Source organism: Thermobia domestica, chromosome 9 (genome assembly GCF_964235325.1).
Source record: "Thermobia domestica chromosome 9, izTheDome1.hap1.1, whole genome shotgun sequence".
Classification (NCBI taxonomy): domain Eukaryota; kingdom Metazoa; phylum Arthropoda; class Insecta; order Zygentoma; family Lepismatidae; genus Thermobia; species Thermobia domestica.
In genome coordinates, this window is record NC_137462.1 from 259,792,970 (window position 1) to 259,819,771 (window position 26,802).

General features: G+C 38.8%; 1 pseudogene; it reads left to right on the plus strand.

The window, feature by feature from the left end:
- The first annotated feature begins 1,701 nt into the window (after positions 1-1,701).
- LOC145661202 (cytochrome c oxidase subunit 1 pseudogene) overlaps positions 1,702-26,802 on the plus strand; it is a 51,462-nt pseudogene continuing 26,361 nt past the window's right edge.

The window sequence follows — 26,802 nt, forward strand, 5'->3', positions numbered from 1 at the left end:
ATAAAGATATGGCTATGATTTTATTACTACTACTACTACTACTACTATTATTATTATTATTATTATTATTATTATTATTATTATTATTATTATTACTATTATTATTATTATTATTATTATTATTATTATTATTATTATTATTATTATTGTTATTATCATTATTTAAAATACGAAGTTTCAAATCAGGCGATGCAATGTTTACGTAAACTAAATGATAATTTATTTGATAATATTTACTAGTCAATTATACATTTGTGAGGTTTTGCTTTGTGAAATTAAGTGCATACAACATTGAATAGTAAGAGTATTACAATAAAAATATATTATTAAAAATATTGATTAAGTAATTGGAGTTAAACATGCTTTCCAGTAGGAACTATATATAGAGAGGATTTACTTTAAAGTGTGATGCAAACGAATATTCGAGTTTTAATCCGAATAGAAATCGATAACTTACACAAGGATATTTACTTCATTAGTTGTATAAATCTTTATGCTTATCGTATTATAATTCTATTTAAAATTATGATTTTTCCATTTCAAAACGTAGAAGGAGAAATAAATATAATATTCTATTTGTTAAGGAAACCTTTCAAACAATGATAATTTCAGGTCATGACCCGTCGGAGAATTTGAGACCCTGTCGACATAAATTTCCCCTTCGTGGCCATAAGTTATTTTCGATCATGCTCAAAGTAGACTAATAATGTTTTATCAGTTTTTTCTCATTCATATCTTGACCATTACCGGGGAGAATCTTCTGAAATCGTCAATGCTTATAATTAGTTTTTAATTACAAATCAAATGATAATAATGACATATTGAACATACTTAATATTTTGTTCTCAGCTGTGGATTTTAGATTAGCAATTCATATAATGTTCGCTTCTAATCGAATTTGAGAGAAAAGTAGTTTGCAAAGATTTATTCAAAGAAATGTTCTCAGTCCTCTGATGAAAATAGGAACACACTTTTAAGAAAAAAAAAACAGAACGAATATTTTCTACAGGGTTTGAACACATAAACTTCTGAATGACAGACTAGTCACCCAAACCGCTCGACCAGTTCGTATGTCTATAGTGACCTCTTTTGACTTTTGTGTTGTAAAGTGGTTTCCTGCTCCACACTTTTTTGTTTTGTTTATGTCGATACAACTATAAGTTTGTGGTGAATATTTGGACGTTACAGATCTTGCAATGCATAAAAGGGTTTTTCGTATAAATTACATTCAATTTTATGTCCTAATAACTTTTATACAACAGGTTGAATCTGTGAAATGATTGGGGTTGGAGTGATCGTAAATATTTTCATAGTTAGGAGCCTGGATATGCAAACCCGCTCAGCGTGGGGATTTACTTCTGTGAAATTTGGTACGTTGTTTAAGTGGGTAGCTCGCGCTAGCTAGTTTAGCCATTTTGAACAGTGTTAACAACTTTATCAATGATTATATATCCGGTACGGTTTGAGATATCGAAGTGCTGTAAACGGTAAAATAGTGGTTCAAAAGTTTGTAACCATGAAAATTGTAAGTTGTTCTCACGGTAGGACAGTCATGTTTAGCTATACTCTTAACGATGAAGTGCAGTTTCAAGGAAGAAACAAATCATTCGAGAAGTCGCAATCTTGAATGTAAAGTTGCCATGTTGTTGAATTGGCTTGAGCTGCCTTGTTATGAGCTATGCTAAGCATAATAGAACAAACATGAATCAACGTATGAGCTTAGCTCATAGGTAACGTTTGGGCTCTCTAAGTAACAGGTCTGGGTTCTATTCCCGACTAAACGGTTTTGTATTTTTTCTTATCTCCATTTCTTCGTATTAGCAAACTACTGTCTGTTCGTATTGCGGGAACGAAATATTTTCATTATTACATACGTAGAGGGAAAAGGTATATTTATACGGCAACTTTTGAGATGGTCCCGAAACGAGGCAGTATGTTCCAGGGGCGGATCCAGGACGGATTTCGGGGGGGGGGTTATAATATTGCTACTTAGAGCTACTTTTAAGAGCGTCAAAAAATAAACTATATATTTTATTTATATATAAAATAAGAAAGTTTCCTCTTTTTGGGGGGCGATCCCCCCGATCGCCTCCCGCTGGATCCGCCCCTGGTATGTTCGTGTGTAGTTTCGAGACGATACTGAAGGATTTAAATTCAAACATATGTAGCTTTGGAAATGGTGCATCACCAGTATGTCTTTCGAAAGCAATGTCCCGGGAGGGGGGAGATTTATTAGGACGGATGCACTGCTGGTAATATTCTATTGTTATTGTATTATAAACATGTTATTTTGATCAACTCCAGGAGCGCTCTGAGGAGGCAGTGTCCTCCAAAAAGTGTCTGAAAGAAACATTGGGCATCATTTTCACGATATAGTGTCCATACAAGACAATAATACATTTTGTCTAGCGACAACAGTTTCTGCTTTAAACCGGAAATGATTGCAAAATATCTCTCTCACCTTTTATGTCCCTCGTTAAGATACATGCGTATAGCAAGTTTGAAGTCAATGCCACAACTGGAAAGTATAAAATATTAATTTTAAGGAAATACACACACACACACACACACACAAATGGGCACCTCTTGAAAATTGTCTCGTCGGCAGCGCAGATAGTTATAATATATAAGATACATGGAAAAGTGCCCCTTTCGATTTAATAGTTTGTGTGGCGGTTCCGGTTGGAATGAAATACCGTGTATAATACAGTCAAGCTTATTGGCAATCACCTATGCTATAAAAATAAATTTTCGAAAAAGAAAAAAAAATCAGAAAAGAATTTGACGGGGATCGAACGCAGGTCTTCTGTTCAGAAGTTCCACGTTTTGTATTATAAGAGGTATTAATTCGATGTGCTCCGAGAGGCACTCTTAAAGCTCCGGCGGTCTTCCCCCCCCCCCAAAGAAATACAGGTCTGGAAGTAACACTGGGCATCACTTGTACGATATTGTGTCTCGCGATTAAAATGTGTGTTCTTCAAACCGGAAATTAGCTGATATCCCCGAAACGATGTAAGAAATCGGAAAAATGATCGCACAAAATCTCCCCGTTTATTCTCGTAGTTGATCTTCGTATAACAAGTTTACTATGTATACCACACATCTAGCCTGCAAATCGGAAGTACATTAGTATCGGAAAAACGGTTTGGAAAATAGTCATAATAGATGCTCAAAAACGTCTTTTGGCTGTTGTGGGGTCGGCAGCGTAAATAGTTATAATATATGAGATACGTGGAAAAGGGCTTCTTTCGATTCAATAGTTTCTCTGGTGGACAAGGTGCGAATGAAATGATGTGTATAATAGACTCAACCTTATTGACAATCAATATATGTTAACGAAATATAAGTTTGAAGAAAGAAAATAATAAGAAGAAATCGATGGGGATCGAACCCAGGTCTCGCCCGCAGTAGTCTGACATGTTTCCACTGGACTACTGAACTGCTTAAAATTTTACACGTTCAGGTTTCTACTTAGTACTCAGAGGGTAGATAAGGGGTCAGCATCTCATGGAATTATATACCTCTATAATCGGAAACACACTTAATTGTTTGCGTACTTCCACAAAACATACAAACACCAAATTTTGCATACTTGTTCGTCATGGGATGTGAGTAATGGGAAAATTCCGATATCACGAAAAAGGCGACATTTTCCATGTAAATGAAGTGTTGAAATTTTTCGTCCGTTTGAAATGCTAGTTTTTAGAGTAGTTCCGCACACCATAGAAACTTCATATTTTGTCAGGCAGTGAAGCTAGGAACATAGTTTATGATAGAAAAAAGAGCATTAAAATTCGTTTTTGTTTCGCGACGCAAATCGTAAAAATGTGAAATTTGTAATGGCTGTATCTAGGAGGTAGAAATTTCGAGGTGATGTTTATTCTGATGCGTAGTTTGCGAATCCGCCCTTAAAGTTGAAAAAAATAGTCACGTTCGGTGTAAGAAAGTGCTAGGAATATTATAAGGGGGCGTCTAATTCTACACAATTTGTAGATATGGTGGAATCACGAAATTGCGTTCAAGTGTGTATAGTACAGCGCATGTGAGGGGAAAATTCCGACATGTTGGAAAAGTCGTCATCTTCGATTCAAAATGGCGGCTCAAAAATTGTTAACCATGAAAATTGTAAGTTGTGCTCTTGGTAGGTAAGCCAGGTTTCGCTATGTTATTAAGGACGTAGTTCAGTTTAAGTGAAGAAACAAATCATTGGAGAAGTCGCCATCTTGAATTCAAAATTGCCATATTTTTGAATTGCCTTCATTTGGCCTCTTATGTGGTATATTGAGGAGAATAGAACAAGCAGAATTCAACGTAGTAAGTTAGCTCCGCGGTAAAGTGTCTGGTTTCTGAGTAGCAGGTCTGGGTTCGAATCCCCGCCGACCTTGTTTTATCTTGCGTTTTTTTTCTTATCACGTTGCTTTGTTTTATCAAAATAATTTCTGTTGGCATTGCGTGAACAAAATATTTTCGTTATTACAGACATAGACGGAAAGGATATATTTATACGCTAACTGTTGAGATGGTCTCGAAACTAGGCAGTATGTTCGTGTAAAGTTTCGAGACGATACTGAATTATTTAAAATCAAACATATGTAGCATTGGAAATGGAGCATCACCAGTGTCTCTATCGGAAGCAATGTTCGGGGGGGGAGTATTAGCCCGGGGGCACTGCTGATAACATTCTATTTGTTATTGTATTATATACGTATTATTTTGATCTCGCCAGGGGCGCTCTGAGGAGGCGGTGTTCCCCAAAAAGAGTCTGAAAGAAACAATGGGCATCTTTTTCACGATATAGTGTCCATACAAGACAACAATACATTTTGTCTCGCGACAACAGTGTCTACTTCAAACCGGAAACGATTGCAAAATATCTCTCTCCCCTTTTATGTCCCTCGTTAAGATACCTGCGTATACCAAATTTGGAGTGAATACCACAAATGGAAAGTATAAAATATTAATTTTAAGGAAATACACACACATACAGGGACGTACGCAGGGGGTGGTTCCTGGGGGTCCGGACCACCCCCGAAATTCCAACTTTTGTGTAAATGTAGCCTAATTTTTGGGACAAGTTTAGGAATTTCAATATAAAATACACAGATATTGAGTTTGGACCCCTCCCGAAATAAATTCCTGCGTACGCCACTGCACACACACGCTCATACACACACACAAATGGGCCCCTCTTGAAAATTGTCTCGTCGGCAGCGTACATATTTATAATATATAAGATACGTGGGAAAGTGCCCTTTTCGATTTAATAGTTTTAGTTGCGGGTCCGGTTGGAATGAAATGCCGTATATGATAGAGTCAAGCTTATCATATACATAGGTGAGTGTCATTTCCTTAATCACCTATGCTATAAAACTAAACTTTCAAAGAAAGAAAAAGTGACAGAAAAACTTGTTGGGAATCGAACCCAGGTCTCCCGCCTAGTAGGCTCACGTCGTTCCCCTACACTACTCAATTCCTTAGATTCTGGATTTCCTACCTACTGCTCACATAGTACTGGTACGTAGCGGGCCCGCGTCTCTGGAATTATATACCTCTATAATCGGAAACACACTTAATTGTTTGCGTACTTCCACAAAACATACAAACACCAAATTTTGCATACTTGTTCGTCATGGGATGTGAGTAATGGGAAAATTCCGATATCACGAAAAAGGCGACATTTTCCATGTAAATGAAGTGTTGAAATTTTTCGTCCGTTTGAAATGCTAGTTTTTAGAGTAGTTCCGCACACCATAGAAACTTCATATTTTGTCAGGCAGTGAAGCTAGGAACATAGTTTATGATAGAAAAAAGAGCATTAAAATTCGTTTTTGTTTCGCGACGCAAATCGTAAAAATGTGAAATTTGTAATGGCTGTATCTAGGAGGTAGAAATTTCGAGGTGATGTTTATTCTGATGCGTAGTTTGCGAATCCGCCCTTAAAGTTGAAAAAAATAGTCACGTTCGGTGTAAGAAAGTGCTAGGAATATTATAAGGGGGCGTCTAATTCTACACAATTTGTAGATATGGTGGAATCACGAAATTGCGTTCAAGTGTGTATAGTACAGCGCATGTGAGGGGAAAATTCCGACATGTTGGAAAAGTCGTCATCTTCGATTCAAAATGGCGGCTCAAAAATTGTTAACCATGAAAATTGTAAGTTGTGCTCTTGGTCGGTAAGCCAGGTTTCGCTATGTTATTAAGGACGTAGTTCAGTTTAAGTGAAGAAACAAATCATTGGAGAAGTCGCCATCTTGAATTCAAAATTGCCATATTTTTGAATTGCCTTCATTTGGCCTCTTATGTGGTATATTGAGGAGAATAGAACAAGCAGAATTCAACGTAGTAAGTTAGCTCCGCGGTAAAGTGTCTGGTTTCTGAGTAGCAGGTCTGGGTTCGAATCCCCGCCGACCTTGTTTTATCTTGCGTTTTTTTTCTTATCACGTTGCTTTGTTTTATCAAAATAATTTCTGTTGGCATTGCGTGAACAAAATATTTTCGTTATTACAGACATAGACGGAAAGGATATATTTATACGCTAACTGTTGAGATGGTCTCGAAACTAGGCAGTATGTTCGTGTAAAGTTTCGAGACGATACTGAATTATTTAAAATCAAACATATGTAGCATTGGAAATGGAGCATCACCAGTGTCTCTATCGGAAGCAATGTTCGGGGGGGGAGTATTAGCCCGGGGGCACTGCTGATAACATTCTATTTGTTATTGTATTATATACGTATTATTTTGATCTCGCCAGGGGCGCTCTGAGGAGGCGGTGTTCCCCAAAAAGAGTCTGAAAGAAACAATGGGCATCTTTTTCACGATATAGTGTCCATACAAGACAACAATACATTTTGTCTCGCGACAACAGTGTCTACTTCAAACCGGAAACGATTGCAAAATATCTCTCTCCCCTTTTATGTCCCTCGTTAAGATACCTGCGTATACCAAATTTGGAGTGAATACCACAAATGGAAAGTATAAAATATTAATTTTAAGGAAATACACACACATACAGGGACGTACGCAGGGGGTGGTTCCTGGGGGTCCGGACCACCCCCGAAATTCCAACTTTTGTGTAAATGTAGCCTAATTTTTGGGACAAGTTTAGGAATTTCAATATAAAATACACAGATATTGAGTTTGGACCCCTCCCGAAATAAATTCCTGCGTACGCCACTGCACACACACGCTCATACACACACACAAATGGGCCCCTCTTGAAAATTGTCTCGTCGGCAGCGTACATATTTATAATATATAAGATACGTGGGAAAGTGCCCTTTTCGATTTAATAGTTTTAGTTGCGGGTCCGGTTGGAATGAAATGCCGTATATGATAGAGTCAAGCTTATCATATACATAGGTGAGTGTCATTTCCTTAATCACCTATGCTATAAAACTAAACTTTCAAAGAAAGAAAAAGTGACAGAAAAACTTGTTGGGAATCGAACCCAGGTCTCCCGCCTAGTAGGCTCACGTCGTTCCCCTACACTACTCAATTCCTTAGATTCTGGATTTCCTACCTACTGCTCACATAGTACTGGTACGTAGCGGGCCCGCGTCTCTGGAATTATATACCTCTATAATCGGAAACACACTTAATTGTTTGCGTACTTCCACAAAACATACAAACACCAAATTTTGCATACTTGTTCGTCATGGGATGTGAGTAATGGGAAAATTCCGATATCACGAAAAAGGCGACATTTTCCATGTAAATGAAGTGTTGAAATTTTTCGTCGGTTTGAAATGCTAGTTTTTAGAGTAGTTCCGCACACCATAGAAACTTCATATTTTGTCAGGCAGTGAAGCTAGGAACATAGTTTATGATAGAAAAAAGAGCATTAAAATTCGTTTTTGTTTCGCGACGCAAATCGTAAAAATGTGAAATTTGTAATGGCTGTATCTAGGAGGTAGAAATTTCGAGGTGATGTTTATTCTGATGCGTAGTTTGCGAATCCGCCCTTAAAGTTGAAAAAAATAGTCACGTTCGGTGTAAGAAAGTGCTAGGAATATTATAAGGGGGCGTCTAATTCTACACAATTTGTAGATATGGTGGAATCACGAAATTGCGTTCAAGTGTGTATAGTACAGCGCATGTGAGGGGAAAATTCCGACATGTTGGAAAAGTCGTCATCTTCGATTCAAAATGGCGGCTCAAAAATTGTTAACCATGAAAATTGTAAGTTGTGCTCTTGGTCGGTAAGCCAGGTTTCGCTATGTTATTAAGGACGTAGTTCAGTTTAAGTGAAGAAACAAATCATTGGAGAAGTCGCCATCTTGAATTCAAAATTGCCATATTTTTGAATTGCCTTCATTTGGCCTCTTATGTGGTATATTGAGGAGAATAGAACAAGCAGAATTCAACGTAGTAAGTTAGCTCCGCGGTAAAGTGTCTGGTTTCTGAGTAGCAGGTCTGGGTTCGAATCCCCGCCGACCTTGTTTTATCTTGCGTTTTTTTTCTTATCACGTTGCTTTGTTTTATCAAAATAATTTCTGTTGGCATTGCGTGAACAAAATATTTTCGTTATTACAGACATAGACGGAAAGGATATATTTATACGCTAACTGTTGAGATGGTCTCGAAACTAGGCAGTATGTTCGTGTAAAGTTTCGAGACGATACTGAATTATTTAAAATCAAACATATGTAGCATTGGAAATGGAGCATCACCAGTGTCTCTATCGGAAGCAATGTTCGGGGGGGGAGTATTACCCCGGGGGCACTGCTGATAACATTCTATTTGTTATTGTATTATATACGTATTATTTTGATCTCGCCAGGGGCGCTCTGAGGAGGCGGTGTTCCCCAGAAAGAGTCTGAAAGAAACAATGGGCATCTTTTTCACGATATAGTGTCCATACAAGACAACAATACATTTTGTCTCGCGACAACAGTGTCTACTTCAAACCGGAAACGATTGCAAAATATCTCTCTCCCCTTTTATGTCCCTCGTTAAGATACCTGCGTATACCAAATTTGGAGTGAATACCACAAATGGAAAGTATAAAATATTAATTTTAAGGAAATACACACACATACAGGGACGTACGCAGGGGGTGGTTCCTGGGGGTCCGGACCACCCCCGAAATTCCAACTTTTGTGTAAATGTAGCCTAATTTTTGGGACAAGTTTAGGAATTTCAATATAAAATACACAGATATTGAGTTTGGACCCCTCCCGAAATAAATTCCTGCGTACGCCACTGCACACACACGCTCACACACACACACAAATGGGCCCCTCTTGAAAATTGTCTCGTCGGCAGCGTACATATTTATAATATATAAGATACGTGGGAAAGTGCCCTTTTCGATTTAATAGTTTTAGTTGCGGGTCCGGTTGGAATGAAATGCCGTATATGATAGAGTCAAGCTTATCATATACATAGGTGAGTGTCATTTCCTTAATCACCTATGCTATAAAAGTAAACTTTCAAAGAAAGAAAAAGTGACAGAAAAACTTGTTGGGAATCGAACCCAGGTCTCCCGCCTAGTAGGCTCACGTCGTTCCCCTACACTACTCAATTCCTTAGATTCTGGATTTCCTACCTACTGCTCACATAGTACTGGTACGTAGCGGGCCCGCGTCTCTGGAATTATATACCTCTATAATCGGAAACACACTTAATTGTTTGCGTACTTCCACAAAACATACAAACACCAAATTTTGCATACTTGTTCGTCATGGGATGTGAGTAATGGGAAAATTCCGATATCACGAAAAAGGCGACATTTTCCATGTAAATGAAGTGTTGAAATTTTTCGTCGGTTTGAAATGCTAGTTTTTAGAGTAGTTCCGCACACCATAGAAACTTCATATTTTGTCAGGCAGTGAAGCTAGGAACATAGTTTATGATAGAAAAAAGAGCATTAAAATTCGTTTTTGTTTCGCGACGCAAATCGTAAAAATGTGAAATTTGTAATGGCTGTATCTAGGAGGTAGAAATTTCGAGGTGATGTTTATTCTGATGCGTAGTTTGCGAATCCGCCCTTAAAGTTGAAAAAAATAGTCACGTTCGGTGTAAGAAAGTGCTAGGAATATTATAAGGGGGCGTCTAATTCTACACAATTTGTAGATATGGTGGAATCACGAAATTGCGTTCAAGTGTGTATAGTACAGCGCATGTGAGGGGAAAATTCCGACATGTTGGAAAAGTCGTCATCTTCGATTCAAAATGGCGGCTCAAAAATTGTTAACCATGAAAATTGTAAGTTGTGCTCTTGGTAGGTAAGCCAGGTTTCGCTATGTTATTAAGGACGTAGTTCAGTTTAAGTGAAGAAACAAATCATTGGAGAAGTCGCCATCTTGAATTCAAAATTGCCATATTTTTGAATTGCCTTCATTTGGCCTCTTATGTGGTATATTGAGGAGAATAGAACAAGCAGAATTCAACGTAGTAAGTTAGCTCCGCGGTAAAGTGTCTGGTTTCTGAGTAGCAGGTCTGGGTTCGAATCCCCGCCGACCTTGTTTTATCTTGCGTTTTTTTTCTTATCACGTTGCTTTGTTTTATCAAAATAATTTCTGTTGGCATTGCGTGAACAAAATATTTTCGTTATTACAGACATAGACGGAAAGGATATATTTATACGCTAACTGTTGAGATGGTCTCGAAACTAGGCAGTATGTTCGTGTAAAGTTTCGAGACGATACTGAATTATTTAAAATCAAACATATGTAGCATTGGAAATGGAGCATCACCAGTGTCTCTATCGGAAGCAATGTTCGGGGGGGGGGAGTATTAGCCCGGGGGCACTGCTGATAACATTCTATTTGTTATTGTATTATATACGTATTATTTTGATCTCGCCAGGGGCGCTCTGAGGAGGCGGTGTTCCCCAAAAAGAGTCTGAAAGAAACAATGGGCATCTTTTTCACGATATAGTGTCCATACAAGACAACAATACATTTTGTCTCGCGACAACAGTGTCTACTTCAAACCGGAAACGATTGCAAAATATCTCTCTCCCCTTTTATGTCCCTCGTTAAGATACCTGCGTATACCAAATTTGGAGTGAATACCACAAATGGAAAGTATAAAATATTAATTTTAAGGAAATACACACACATACAGGGACGTACGCAGGGGGTGGTTCCTGGGGGTCCGGACCACCCCCGAAATTCCAACTTTTGTGTAAATGTAGCCTAATTTTTGGGACAAGTTTAGGAATTTCAATATAAAATACACAGATATTGAGTTTGGACCCCTCCCGAAATAAATTCCTGCGTACGCCACTGCACACACACGCTCATACACACACACAAATGGGCCCCTCTTGAAAATTGTCTCGTCGGCAGCGTACATATTTATAATATATAAGATACGTGGGAAAGTGCCCTTTTCGATTTAATAGTTTTAGTTGCGGGTCCGGTTGGAATGAAATGCCGTATATGATAGAGTCAAGCTTATCATATACATAGGTGAGTGTCATTTCCTTAATCACCTATGCTATAAAACTAAACTTTCAAAGAAAGAAAAAGTGACAGAAAAACTTGTTGGGAATCGAACCCAGGTCTCCCGCCTAGTAGGCTCACGTCGTTCCCCTACACTACTCAATTCCTTAGATTCTGGATTTCCTACCTACTGCTCACATAGTACTGGTACGTAGCGGGCCCGCGTCTCTGGAATTATATACCTCTATAATCGGAAACACACTTAATTGTTTGCGTACTTCCACAAAACATACAAACACCAAATTTTGCATACTTGTTCCTCATGGGATGTGAGTAATGGGAAAATTCCGATATCACGAAAAAGGCGACATTTTCCATGTAAATGAAGTGTTGAAATTTTTCGTCCGTTTGAAATGCTAGTTTTTAGAGTAGTTCCGCACACCATAGAAACTTCATATTTTGTCAGGCAGTGAAGCTAGGAACATAGTTTATGATAGAAAAAAGAGCATTAAAATTCGTTTTTGTTTCGCGACGCAAATCGTAAAAATGTGAAATTTGTAATGGCTGTATCTAGGAGGTAGAAATTTCGAGGTGATGTTTATTCTGATGCGTAGTTTGCGAATCCGCCCTTAAAGTTGAAAAAAATAGTCACGTTCGGTGTAAGAAAGTGCTAGGAATATTATAAGGGGGCGTCTAATTCTACACAATTTGTAGATATGGTGGAATCACGAAATTGCGTTCAAGTGTGTATAGTACAGCGCATGTGAGGGGAAAATTCCGACATGTTGGAAAAGTCGTCATCTTCGATTCAAAATGGCGGCTCAAAAATTGTTAACCATGAAAATTGTAAGTTGTGCTCTTGGTAGGTAAGCCAGGTTTCGCTATGTTATTAAGGACGTAGTTCAGTTTAAGTGAAGAAACAAATCATTGGAGAAGTCGCCATCTTGAATTCAAAATTGCCATATTTTTGAATTGCCTTCATTTGGCCTCTTATGTGGTATATTGAGGAGAATAGAACAAGCAGAATTCAACGTAGTAAGTTAGCTCCGCGGTAAAGTGTCTGGTTTCTGAGTAGCAGGTCTGGGTTCGAATCCCCGCCGACCTTGTTTTATCTTGCGTTTTTTTTCTTATCACGTTGCTTTGTTTTATCAAAATAATTTCTGTTGGCATTGCGTGAACAAAATATTTTCGTTATTACAGACATAGACGGAAAGGATATATTTATACGCTAACTGTTGAGATGGTCTCGAAACTAGGCAGTATGTTCGTGTAAAGTTTCGAGACGATACTGAATTATTTAAAATCAAACATATGTAGCATTGGAAATGGAGCATCACCAGTGTCTCTATCGGAAGCAATGTTCGGGGGGGGGGAGTATTAGCCCGGGGGCACTGCTGATAACATTCTATTTGTTATTGTATTATATACGTATTATTTTGATCTCGCCAGGGGCGCTCTGAGGAGGCGGTGTTCCCCAAAAAGAGTCTGAAAGAAACAATGGGCATCTTTTTCACGATATAGTGTCCATACAAGACAACAATACATTTTGTCTCGCGACAACAGTGTCTACTTCAAACCGGAAACGATTGCAAAATATCTCTCTCCCCTTTTATGTTCCTCGTTAAGATACCTGCGTATACCAAATTTGGAGTGAATACCACAAATGGAAAGTATAAAATATTAATTTTAAGGAAATACACACACATACAGGGACGTACGCAGGGGGTGGTTCCTGGGGGTCCGGACCACCCCCGAAATTCCAACTTTTGTGTAAATGTAGCCTAATTTTTGGGACAAGTTCAGGAATTTCAATATAAAATACACAGATATTGAGTTTGGACCCCTCCCGAAATAAATTCCTGCGTACGCCACTGCACACACACGCTCATACACACACACAAATGGGCCCCTCTTGAAAATTGTCTCGTCGGCAGCGTACATATTTATAATATATAAGATACGTGGGAAAGTGCCCTTTTCGATTTAATAGTTTTAGTTGCGGGTCCGGTTGGAATGAAATGCCGTATATGATAGAGTCAAGCTTATCATATACATAGGTGAGTGTCATTTCCTTAATCACCTATGCTATAAAAGTAAACTTTCAAAGAAAGAAAAAGTGACAGAAAAACTTGTTGGGAATCGAACCCAGGTCTCCCGCCTAGTAGGCTCACGTCGTTCCCCTACACTACTCAATTCCTTAGATTCTGGATTTCCTACCTACTGCTCACATAGTACTGGTACGTAGCGGGCCCGCGTCTCTGGAATTATATACCTCTATAATCGGAAACACACTTAATTGTTTGCGTACTTCCACAAAACATACAAACACCAAATTTTGCATACTTGTTCGTCATGGGATGTGAGTAATGGGAAAATTCCGATATCACGAAAAAGGCGACATTTTCCATGTAAATGAAGTGTTGAAATTTTTCGTCGGTTTGAAATGCTAGTTTTTAGAGTAGTTCCGCACACCATAGAAACTTCATATTTTGTCAGGCAGTGAAGCTAGGAACATAGTTTATGATAGAAAAAAGAGCATTAAAATTCGTTTTTGTTTCGCGACGCAAATCGTAAAAATGTGAAATTTGTAATGGCTGTATCTAGGAGGTAGAAATTTCGAGGTGATGTTTATTCTGATGCGTAGTTTGCGAATCCGCCCTTAAAGTTGAAAAAAATAGTCACGTTCGGTGTAAGAAAGTGCTAGGAATATTATAAGGGGGCGTCTAATTCTACACAATTTGTAGATATGGTGGAATCACGAAATTGCGTTCAAGTGTGTATAGTACAGCGCATGTGAGGGGAAAATTCCGACATGTTGGAAAAGTCGTCATCTTCGATTCAAAATGGCGGCTCAAAAATTGTTAACCATGAAAATTGTAAGTTGTGCTCTTGGTAGGTAAGCCAGGTTTCGCTATGTTATTAAGGACGTAGTTCAGTTTAAGTGAAGAAACAAATCATTGGAGAAGTCGCCATCTTGAATTCAAAATTGCCATATTTTTGAATTGCCTTCATTTGGCCTCTTATGTGGTATATTGAGGAGAATAGAACAAGCAGAATTCAACGTAGTAAGTTAGCTCCGCGGTAAAGTGTCTGGTTTCTGAGTAGCAGGTCTGGGTTCGAATCCCCGCCGACCTTGTTTTATCTTGCGTTTTTTTTCTTATCACGTTGCTTTGTTTTATCAAAATAATTTCTGTTGGCATTGCGTGAACAAAATATTTTCGTTATTACAGACATAGACGGAAAGGATATATTTATACGCTAACTGTTGAGATGGTCTCGAAACTAGGCAGTATGTTCGTGTAAAGTTTCGAGACGATACTGAATTATTTAAAATCAAACATATGTAGCATTGGAAATGGAGCATCACCAGTGTCTCTATCGGAAGCAATGTTCGGGGGGGGGGGAGTATTAGCCCGGGGGCACTGCTGATAACATTCTATTTGTTATTGTATTATATACGTATTATTTTGATCTCGCCAGGGGCGCTCTGAGGAGGCGGTGTTCCCCAAAAAGAGTCTGAAAGAAACAATGGGCATCTTTTTCACGATATAGTGTCCATACAAGACAACAATACATTTTGTCTCGCGACAACAGTGTCTACTTCAAACCGGAAACGATTGCAAAATATCTCTCTCCCCTTTTATGTTCCTCGTTAAGATACCTGCGTATACCAAATTTGGAGTGAATACCACAAATGGAAAGTATAAAATATTAATTTTAAGGAAATACACACACATACAGGGACGTACGCAGGGGGTGGTTCCTGGGGGTCCGGACCACCCCCGAAATTCCAACTTTTGTGTAAATGTAGCCTAATTTTTGGGACAAGTTCAGGAATTTCAATATAAAATACACAGATATTGAGTTTGGACCCCTCCCGAAATAAATTCCTGCGTACGCCACTGCACACACACGCTCATACACACACACAAATGGGCCCCTCTTGAAAATTGTCTCGTCGGCAGCGTACATATTTATAATATATAAGATACGTGGGAAAGTGCCCTTTTCGATTTAATAGTTTTAGTTGCGGGTCCGGTTGGAATGAAATGCCGTATATGATAGAGTCAAGCTTATCATATACATAGGTGAGTGTCATTTCCTTAATCACCTATGCTATAAAAGTAAACTTTCAAAGAAAGAAAAAGTGACAGAAAAACTTGTTGGGAATCGAACCCAGGTCTCCCGCCTAGTAGGCTCACGTCGTTCCCCTACACTACTCAATTCCTTAGATTCTGGATTTCCTACCTACTGCTCACATAGTACTGGTACGTAGCGGGCCCGCGTCTCTGGAATTATATACCTCTATAATCGGAAACACACTTAATTGTTTGCGTACTTCCACAAAACATACAAACACCAAATTTTGCATACTTGTTCGTCATGGGATGTGAGTAATGGGAAAATTCCGATATCACGAAAAAGGCGACATTTTCCATGTAAATGAAGTGTTGAAATTTTTCGTCGGTTTGAAATGCTAGTTTTTAGAGTAGTTCCGCACACCATAGAAACTTCATATTTTGTCAGGCAGTGAAGCTAGGAACATAGTTTATGATAGAAAAAAGAGCATTAAAATTCGTTTTTGTTTCGCGACGCAAATCGTAAAAATGTGAAATTTGTAATGGCTGTATCTAGGAGGTAGAAATTTCGAGGTGATGTTTATTCTGATGCGTAGTTTGCGAATCCGCCCTTAAAGTTGAAAAAAATAGTCACGTTCGGTGTAAGAAAGTGCTAGGAATATTATAAGGGGGCGTCTAATTCTACACAATTTGTAGATATGGTGGAATCACGAAATTGCGTTCAAGTGTGTATAGTACAGCGCATGTGAGGGGAAAATTCCGACATGTTGGAAAAGTCGTCATCTTCGATTCAAAATGGCGGCTCAAAAATTGTTAACCATGAAAATTGTAAGTTGTGCTCTTGGTAGGTAAGCCAGGTTTCGCTATGTTATTAAGGACGTAGTTCAGTTTAAGTGAAGAAACAAATCATTGGAGAAGTCGCCATCTTGAATTCAAAATTGCCATATTTTTGAATTGCCTTCATTTGGCCTCTTATGTGGTATATTGAGGAGAATAGAACAAGCAGAATTCAACGTAGTAAGTTAGCTCCGCGGTAAAGTGTCTGGTTTCTGAGTAGCAGGTCTGGGTTCGAATCCCCGCCGACCTTGTTTTATCTTGCGTTTTTTTTCTTATCACGTTGCTTTGTTTTATCAAAATAATTTCTGTTGGCATTGCGTGAACAAAATATTTTCGTTATTACAGACATAGACGGAAAGGATATATTTATACGCTAACTGTTGAGATGGTCTCGAAACTAGGCAGTATGTTCGTGTAAAGTTTCGAGACGATACTGAATTATTTAAAATCAAACATATGTAGCATTGGAAATGGAGCATCACCAGTGTCTCTATCGGAAGCAATGTTCGGGGGGGGGGAGTATTAGCCCGGGGGCACTGCTGATAACATTCTATTTGTTATTGTATTATATACGTATTATTTTGATCTCGCCAGGGGCGCTCTGAGGAGGCGGTGTTCCCCAAAAAGAGTCTGAAAGAAACAATGGGCATCTTTTTCACGATATAGTGTCCATACAAGACAACAATACATTTTGTCTCGCGACAACAGTGTCTACTTCAAACCGGAAACGATTGCAAAATATCTCTCTCCCCTTTTATGTCCCTCGTTAAGATACCTGCGTATACCAAATTTGGAGTGAATACCACAAATGGAAAGTATAAAATATTAATTTTAAGGAAATACACACACATACAGGGACGTACGCAGGGGGTGGTTCCTGGGGGTCCGGACCACCCCCGAAATTCCAACTTTTGTGTAAATGTAGCCTAATTTTTGGGACAAGTTTAGGAATTTCAATATAAAATACACAGATATTGAGTTTGGACCCCTCCCGAAATAAATTCCTGCGTACGCCACTGCACACACACGCTCATACACACACACAAATGGGCCCCTCTTGAAAATTGTCTCGTCGGCAGCGTACATATTTATAATATATAAGATACGTGGGAAAGTGCCCTTTTCGATTTAATAGTTTTAGTTGCGGGTCCGGTTGGAATGAAATGCCGTATATGATAGAGTCAAGCTTATCATATACATAGGTGAGTGTCATTTCCTTAATCACCTATGCTATAAAACTAAACTTTCAAAGAAAGAAAAAGTGACAGAAAAACTTGTTGGGAATCGAACCCAGGTCTCCCGCCTAGTAGGCTCACGTCGTTCCCCTACACTACTCAATTCCTTAGATTCTGGATTTCCTACCTACTGCTCACATAGTACTGGTACGTAGCGGGCCCGCGTCTCTGGAATTATATACCTCTATAATCGGAAACACACTTAATTGTTTGCGTACTTCCACAAAACATACAAACACCAAATTTTGCATACTTGTTCGTCATGGGATGTGAGTAATGGGAAAATTCCGATATCACGAAAAAGGCGACATTTTCCATGTAAATGAAGTGTTGAAATTTTTCGTCGGTTTGAAATGCTAGTTTTTAGAGTAGTTCCGCACACCATAGAAACTTCATATTTTGTCAGGCAGTGAAGCTAGGAACATAGTTTATGATAGAAAAAAGAGCATTAAAATTCGTTTTTGTTTCGCGACGCAAATCGTAAAAATGTGAAATTTGTAATGGCTGTATCTAGGAGGTAGAAATTTCGAGGTGATGTTTATTCTGATGCGTAGTTTGCGAATCCGCCCTTAAAGTTGAAAAAAATAGTCACGTTCGGTGTAAGAAAGTGCTAGGAATATTATAAGGGGGCGTCTAATTCTACACAATTTGTAGATATGGTGGAATCACGAAATTGCGTTCAAGTGTGTATAGTACAGCGCATGTGAGGGGAAAATTCCGACATGTTGGAAAAGTCGTCATCTTCGATTCAAAATGGCGGCTCAAAAATTGTTAACCATGAAAATTGTAAGTTGTGCTCTTGGTAGGTAAGCCAGGTTTCGCTATGTTATTAAGGACGTAGTTCAGTTTAAGTGAAGAAACAAATCATTGGAGAAGTCGCCATCTTGAATTCAAAATTGCCATATTTTTGAATTGCCTTCATTTGGCCTCTTATGTGGTATATTGAGGAGAATAGAACAAGCAGAATTCAACGTAGTAAGTTAGCTCCGCGGTAAAGTGTCTGGTTTCTGAGTAGCAGGTCTGGGTTCGAATCCCCGCCGACCTTGTTTTATCTTGCGTTTTTTTTCTTATCACGTTGCTTTGTTTTATCAAAATAATTTCTGTTGGCATTGCGTGAACAAAATATTTTCGTTATTACAGACATAGACGGAAAGGATATATCTATACGCTAACTGTTGAGATGGTCTCGAAACTAGGCAGTATGTTCGTGTAAAGTTTCGAGACGATACTGAATTATTTAAAATCAAACATATGTAGCATTGGAAATGGAGCATCACCAGTGTCTCTATCGGAAGCAATGTTCGGGGGGGGGGAGTATTACCCCGGGGGCACTGCTGATAACATTCTATTTGTTATTGTATTATATACGTATTATTTTGATCTCGCCAGGGGCGCTCTGAGGAGGCGGTGTTCCCCAAAAAGAGTCTGAAAGAAACAATGGGCATCTTTTTCACGATATAGTGTCCATACAAGACAACAATACATTTTGTCTCGCGACAACAGTGTCTACTTCAAACCGGAAACGATTGCAAAATATCTCTCTCCCCTTTTATGTTCCTCGTTAAGATACCTGCGTATACCAAATTTGGAGTGAATACCACAAATGGAAAGTATAAAATATTAATTTTAAGGAAATACACACACATACAGGGACGTACGCAGGGGGTGGTTCCTGGGGGTCCGGACCACCCCCGAAATTCCAACTTTTGTGTAAATGTAGCCTAATTTTTGGGACAAGTTTAGGAATTTCAATATAAAATACACAGATATTGAGTTTGGACCCCTCCCGAAATAAATTCCTGCGTACGCCACTGCACACACACGCTCATATACACACACAAATGGGCCCCTCTTGAAAATTGTCTCGTCGGCAGCGTACATATTTATAATATATAAGATACGTGGGAAAGTGCCCTTTTCGATTTAATAGTTTTAGTTGCGGGTCCGGTTGGAATGAAATGCCGTATATGATAGAGTCAAGCTTATCATATACATAGGTGAGTGTCATTTCCTTAATCACCTATGCTATAAAAGTAAACTTTCAAAGAAAGAAAAAGTGACAGAAAAACTTGTTGGGAATCGAACCCAGGTCTCCCGCCTAGTAGGCTCACGTCGTTCCCCTACACTACTCAATTCCTTAGATTCTGGATTTCCTACCTACTGCTCACATAGTACTGGTACGTAGCGGGCCCGCGTCTCTGGAATTATATACCTCTATAATCGGAAACACACTTAATTGTTTGCGTACTTCCACAAAACATACAAACACCAAATTTTGCATACTTGTTCGTCATGGGATGTGAGTAATGGGAAAATTCCGATATCACGAAAAAGGCGACATTTTCCATGTAAATGAAGTGTTGAAATTTTTCGTCGGTTTGAAATGCTAGTTTTTAGAGTAGTTCCGCACACCATAGAAACTTCATATTTTGTCAGGCAGTGAAGCTAGGAACATAGTTTATGATAGAAAAAAGAGCATTAAAATTCGTTTTTGTTTCGCGACGCAAATCGTAAAAATGTGAAATTTGTAATGGCTGTATCTAGGAGGTAGAAATTTCGAGGTGATGTTTATTCTGATGCGTAGTTTGCGAATCCGCCCTTAAAGTTGAAAAAAATAGTCACGTTCGGTGTAAGAAAGTGCTAGGAATATTATAAGGGGGCGTCTAATTCTACACAATTTGTAGATATGGTGGAATCACGAAATTGCGTTCAAGTGTGTATAGTACAGCGCATGTGAGGGGAAAATTCCGACATGTTGGAAAAGTCGTCATCTTCGATTCAAAATGGCGGCTCAAAAATTGTTAACCATGAAAATTGTAAGTTGTGCTCTTGGTCGGTAAGCCAGGTTTCGCTATGTTATTAAGGACGTAGTTCAGTTTAAGTGAAGAAACAAATCATTGGAGAAGTCGCCATCTTGAATTCAAAATTGCCATATTTTTGAATTGCCTTCATTTGGCCTCTTATGTGGTATATTGAGGAGAATAGAACAAGCAGAATTCAATGTAGTAAGTTAGCTCCGCGGTAAAGTGTCTGGTTTCTGAGTAGCAGGTCTGGGTTCGAATCCCCGCCGACCTTGTTTTATCTTGCGTTTTTTTTCTTATCACGTTGCTTTGTTTTATCAAAATAATTTCTGTTGGCATTGCGTGAACAAAATATTTTCGTTATTACAGACATAGACGGAAAGGATATATTTATACGCTAACTGTTGAGATGGTCTCGAAACTAGGCAGTATGTTCGTGTAAAGTTTCGAGACGATACTGAATTATTTAAAATCAAACATATGTAGCATTGGAAATGGAGCATCACCAGTGTCTCTATCGGAAGCAATGTTCGGGGGGGGGGGAGTATTACCCCGGGGGCACTGCTGATAACATTCTATTTGTTATTGTATTATATACGTATTATTTTGATCTCGCCAGGGGCGCTCTGAGGAGGCGGTGTTCCCCAGAAAGAGTCTGAAAGAAACAATGGGCATCTTTTTCACGATATAGTGTCCATACAAGACAACAATACATTTTGTCTCGCGACAACAGTGTCTACTTCAAACCGGAAACGATTGCAAAATATCTCTCTCCCCTTTTATGTCCCTCGTTAAGATACCTGCGTATACCAAATTTGGAGTGAATACCACAAATGGAAAGTATAAAATATTAATTTTAAGGAAATACACACACATACAGGGACGTACGCAGGGGGTGGTTCCTGGGGGTCCGGACCACCCCCGAAATTCCAACTTTTGTGTAAATGTAGCCTAATTTTTGGGACAAGTTTAGGAATTTCAATATAAAATACACAGATATTGAGTTTGGACCCCTCCCGAAATAAATTCCTGCGTACGCCACTGCACACACACGCTCATACACACACACAAATGGGCCCCTCTTGAAAATTGTCTCGTCGGCAGCGTACATATTTATAATATATAAGATACGTGGGAAAGTGCCCTTTTCGATTTAATAGTTTTAGTTGCGGGTCCGGTTGGAATGAAATGCCGTATATGATAGAGTCAAGCTTATCATATACATAGGTGAGTGTCATTTCCTTAATCACCTATGCTATAAAACTAAACTTTCAAAGAAAGAAAAAGTGACAGAAAAACTTGTTGGGAATCGAACCCAGGTCTCCCGCCTAGTAGGCTCACGTCGTTCCCCTACACTACTCAATTCCTTAGATTCTGGATTTCCTACCTACTGCTCACATAGTACTGGTACGTAGCGGGCCCGCGTCTCTGGAATTATATACCTCTATAATCGGAAACACACTTAATTGTTTGCGTACTTCCACAAAACATACAAACACCAAATTTTGCATACTTGTTCGTCATGGGATGTGAGTAATGGGAAAATTCCGATATCACGAAAAAGGCGACATTTTCCATGTAAATGAAGTGTTGAAATTTTTCGTCGGTTTGAAATGCTAGTTTTTAGAGTAGTTCCGCACACCATAGAAACTTCATATTTTGTCAGGCAGTGAAGCTAGGAACATAGTTTATGATAGAAAAAAGAGCATTAAAATTCGTTCTTGTTTCGCGACGCAAATCGTAAAAATGTGAAATTTGTAATGGCTGTATCTAGGAGGTAGAAATTTCGAGGTGATGTTTATTCTGATGCGTAGTTTGCGAATCCGCCCTTAAAGTTGAAAAAAATAGTCACGTTCGGTGTAAGAAAGTGCTAGAAATATTATAAGGGGGCGTCTAATTCTACACAATTTGTAGATATGGTGGAATCACGAAATTGCGTTGAAGTGTGTATAGTACAGCGCATGTGAGGGGAAAATTCCGACATGTTGGAAAAGTCGTCATCTTCGATTCAAAATGGCGGCTCAAAAATTGTTAACCATAAAAATTGTAAGTTGTGCTATTGGTAGGTAAGCCAGGTTTCGCTATGTTATTAAGGACGTAGTTCAGTTTAAGTGAAGAAACAAATCATTGGAGAAGTCGCCATCTTGAATTCAAAATTGCCATATTTTTGAATTGCCTTCATTTGGCCTCTTATGTGGTATATTGAGGAGAATAGAAAAGCAGAATTCAACGTAGTAAATTAGCTCCGCGGTAAAGTGTCTGGTTTCTGAGTAGCAGGTCTGGGTTCGAATCCCCGCCGACCTTGTTTTATCTTGCGTTTTTTTTCTTATCACGTTGCTTTGTTTTATCAAAATTTCTGTTGGCATTGCGTGAACAAAATATTTTCGTTATTACAGACATAGACGGAAAGGATATATTTATACGCTAACTGTTGAGATGGTCTCGAAACTAGGCAGTATGTTCGTGTAAAGTTTCGAGACGATACTGAAGTATTTAAAATCAAACATATGTAGCATTGGAAATGGAGCATCACCAGTGTCTCTATCGGAAGCAATGTTCGGGGGGGGAGTATTACCCCGGGGCCACTGCTGATAACATTCTATTTGTTATTGTATTATATACGTATTATTTTGATCTCGCCAGGGGCGCTCTGAGGAGGCGGTGTTCCCCAAAAAGAGTCTGAAAGAAACAATGGGCATCTTTTTCACGATATAGTGTCCATACAAGACAACAATACATTTTGTGCCGCGACAACAGTGTCTACTTCAAACCGGAAACGATTGCAAAATATCTCTCTCCCCTTTTATGTCCCTCGTTAAGATACCTGCGTATACCAAATTTGGAGTGAATACCACAAATGGAAAGTATAAAATATTAATTTTAAGGAAATACACACACATACAGGGACGTACGCAGGGGGTGGTTCCTGTGGGTCCTTACCACCCCCGAAATTCCAACTTTTGTGTAAATGTAGCCTAATTTTTGGGACAAGTTTAGGAATTTCAATATAAAATACATAGATATTGAGTTTGGACCCCTCCCGAAATAAATTCCTGCGTACGCCACTGCACACACACGCTCATACACACACACAAATGGGCCCCTCTTGAAAATTGTCTCGTCGGCAGCGTACATATTTATAATATATAAGATACGTGGGAAAGTGCCCCTTTCGATTTAGTAGTTTTAGTTGCGGGTCCGGTTGGAATGAAATGCCGTATATGATAGAGTCAAGCTTATCATATACATAGGTGAGTGTCATTTCCTTAATCACCTATGCTATAAAAGTAAACTTTCAAAGAAAGAAAAAGTGACAGAAAAACTTGTTGGGAATCGAACCCAGGTCTCCCGCCTAGTAGGCTCACGTCGTTCCCCTACACTACTCAATTCCTTAGATTCTGGATTTCCTACCTACTGCTCACATAGTACTGGTACGTAGCGGGCCCGCGTCTCTGGAATTATATACCTCTATAATCGGAAACACACTTAATTGTTTGCGTACTTCCACAAAACATACAAACACCAAATTTTGCATACTTGTTCCTCATGGGATGTGAGTAATGGGAAAATTCCGATATCACGAAAAAGGCGACATTTTCCATGTAAATGAAGTGTTGAAATTTTTCGTCGGTTTGAAATGCTAGTTTTTAGAGTAGTTCCGCACACCATAGAAACTTCATATTTTGTCAGGCAGTGAAGCTAGGAACATAGTTTATGATAGAAAAAAGAGCATTAAAATTCGTTTTTGTTTCGCGACGCAAATCGTAAAAATGTGAAATTTGTAATGGCTGTATCTAGGAGGTAGAAATTTCGAGGTGATGTTTATTCTGATGCGTAGTTTGCGCATCCGCCCTTAAAGTTGAAAAAAATAGTCACGTTCGGTGTAAGAAAGTGCTAGAAATATTATAAGGGGGCGTCTAATTCTACACAATTTGTAGATATGGTGGAATCACGAAATTGCGTTCAAGTGTGTATAGTACAGCGCATGTGAGGGGAAAATTCCGACATGTTGGAAAAGTCGTCATCTTCGATTCAAAATGGCGGCTCAAAAATTGTTAACCATGAAAATTGTAAGTTGTGCTCTTGGTAGGTAAGCCAGGTTTCGCTATGTTATTAAGGACGTAGTTCAGTTTAAGTGAAGAAACAAATCATTGGAGAAGTCGCCATCTTGAATTCAAAATTGCCATATTTTTGAATTGCCTTCATTTGGCCTCTTATGTAGTATATTGAGGAGAATAGAACAAGCAGAATTCAACGTAGTAAGTTAGCTCCGCGGTAAAGTGTCTGGTTTCTGAGTAGCAGGTCTGGGTTCGAATCCCCGCCGACCTTGTTTTATCTTGCGTTTTTTTCTTATCACGTTGCTTTGTTTTATCAAAATAATTTCTGTTGGCATTGCGTGAACAAAATATTTTCATTATTACAGACATAGACGGAAAGGATATATTTATACGCTAACTGTTGAGATGGTCTCGAAACTAGGCAGTATGTTCGTGTAAAGTTTCGAGACGATACTGAATTATTTAAAATCAAACATATGTAGCATTGGAAATGGAGCATCACCAGTGTCTCTATCGGAAGCAATGTTCGGGGGGGGGGAGTATTAGCCCGGGGGCACTGCTGATAACATTCTATTTGTTATTGTATTATATACGTATTATTTTGATCTCGCCAGGGGCGCTCTGAGGAGGCGGTGTTCCCCAAAAAGAGTCTGAAAGAAACAATGGGCATCTTTTTCACGATATAATGTCCATACAAGACAACAATACATTTTGTCTCGCGACAACAGTGTCTACTTCAAACCGGAAACGATTGCAAAATATCTCTCTCCCCTTTTATGTCCCTCGTTAAGATACCTGCGTATACCAAATTTGGAGTGAATACCACAAATGGAAAGTATAAAATATTAATTTTAAGGAAATACACACACATACAGGGACGTACGCAGGGGGTGGTTCCTGGGGGTCCGGACCACCCCCGAAATTCCAACTTTTGTGTAAATGTAGCCTAATTTTTGGGACAAGTTTAGGAATTTCAATATAAAATACACAGATATTGAGTTTGGACCCCTCCCGAAATAAATTCCTGCGTACGCCACTGCACACACACGCTCATACACACACACAAATGGGCCCCTCTTGAAAATTGTCTCGTCGGCAGCGTACATATTTATAATATATAAGATACGTGGGAAAGTGCCCTTTTCGATTTAATAGTTTTAGTTGCGGGTCCGGTTGGAATGAAATGCCGTATATGATAGAGTCAAGCTTATCATATACATAGGTGAGTGTCATTTCCTTAATCACCTATGCTATAAAACTAAACTTTCAAAGAAAGAAAAAGTGACAGAAAAACTTGTTGGGAATCGAACCCAGGTCTCCCGCCTAGTAGGCTCACGTCGTTCCCCTACACTACTCAATTCCTTAGATTCTGGATTTCCTACCTACTGCTCACATAGTACTGGTACGTAGCGGGCCCGCGTCTCTGGAATTATATACCTCTATAATCGGAAACACACTTAATTGTTTGCGTACTTCCACAAAACATACAAACACCAAATTTTGCATACTTGTTCCTCATGGGATGCGAGTAATGGGAAAATTCCGATATCACGAAAAAGGCGACATTTTCCATGTAAATGAAGTGTTGAAATTTTTCGTCGGTTTGAAATGCTAGTTTTTAGAGTAGTTCCGCACACCATAGAAACTTCATATTTTGTCAGGCAGTGAAGCTAGGAACATAGTTTATGATAGAAAAAAGAGCATTAAAATTCGTTTTTGTTTCGCGACGCAAATCGTAGAAATGTGAAATTTGTAATGGCTGTATCTAGGAGGTAGAAATTTCGAGGTGATGTTTATTCTGATGCGTAGTTTGCGCATCCGCCCTTAAAGTTGAAAAAAATAGTCACGTTCGGTGTAAGAAAGTGCTAGAAATATTATAAGGGGGCGTCTAATTCTACACAATTTGTAGATATGGTGGAATCACGAAATTGCGTTCAAGTGTGTATAGTACAGCGCATGTGAGGGGAAAATTCCGACATGTTGGAAAAGTCGTCATCTTCGATTCAAAATGGCGGCTCAAAAATTGTTAACCATGAAAATTGTAAGTTGTGCTCTTGGTAGGTAGGCCAGGTTTCGCTATGTTATTAAGGACGTAGTTCAGTTTAAGTGAAGAAACAAATCATTGGAGAAGTCGCCATCTTGAATTCAAAATTGCCATATTTTTGAATTGCCTTCATTTGGCCTCTTATGTGGTATATTGAGGAGAATAGAACAAGCAGAATTCAACGTAGTAAGTTAGCTCCGCGGTAAAGTGTCTGGTTTCTGAGTAGCAGGTCTGGGTTCGAATCCCCGCCGACCTTGTTTTATCTTGCGTTTTTCTTCTTATCACGTTGCTTTGTTTTATCAAAATAATTTCTGTTGGCATTGCGTGAACAAAATATTTTCATTATTACAGACAT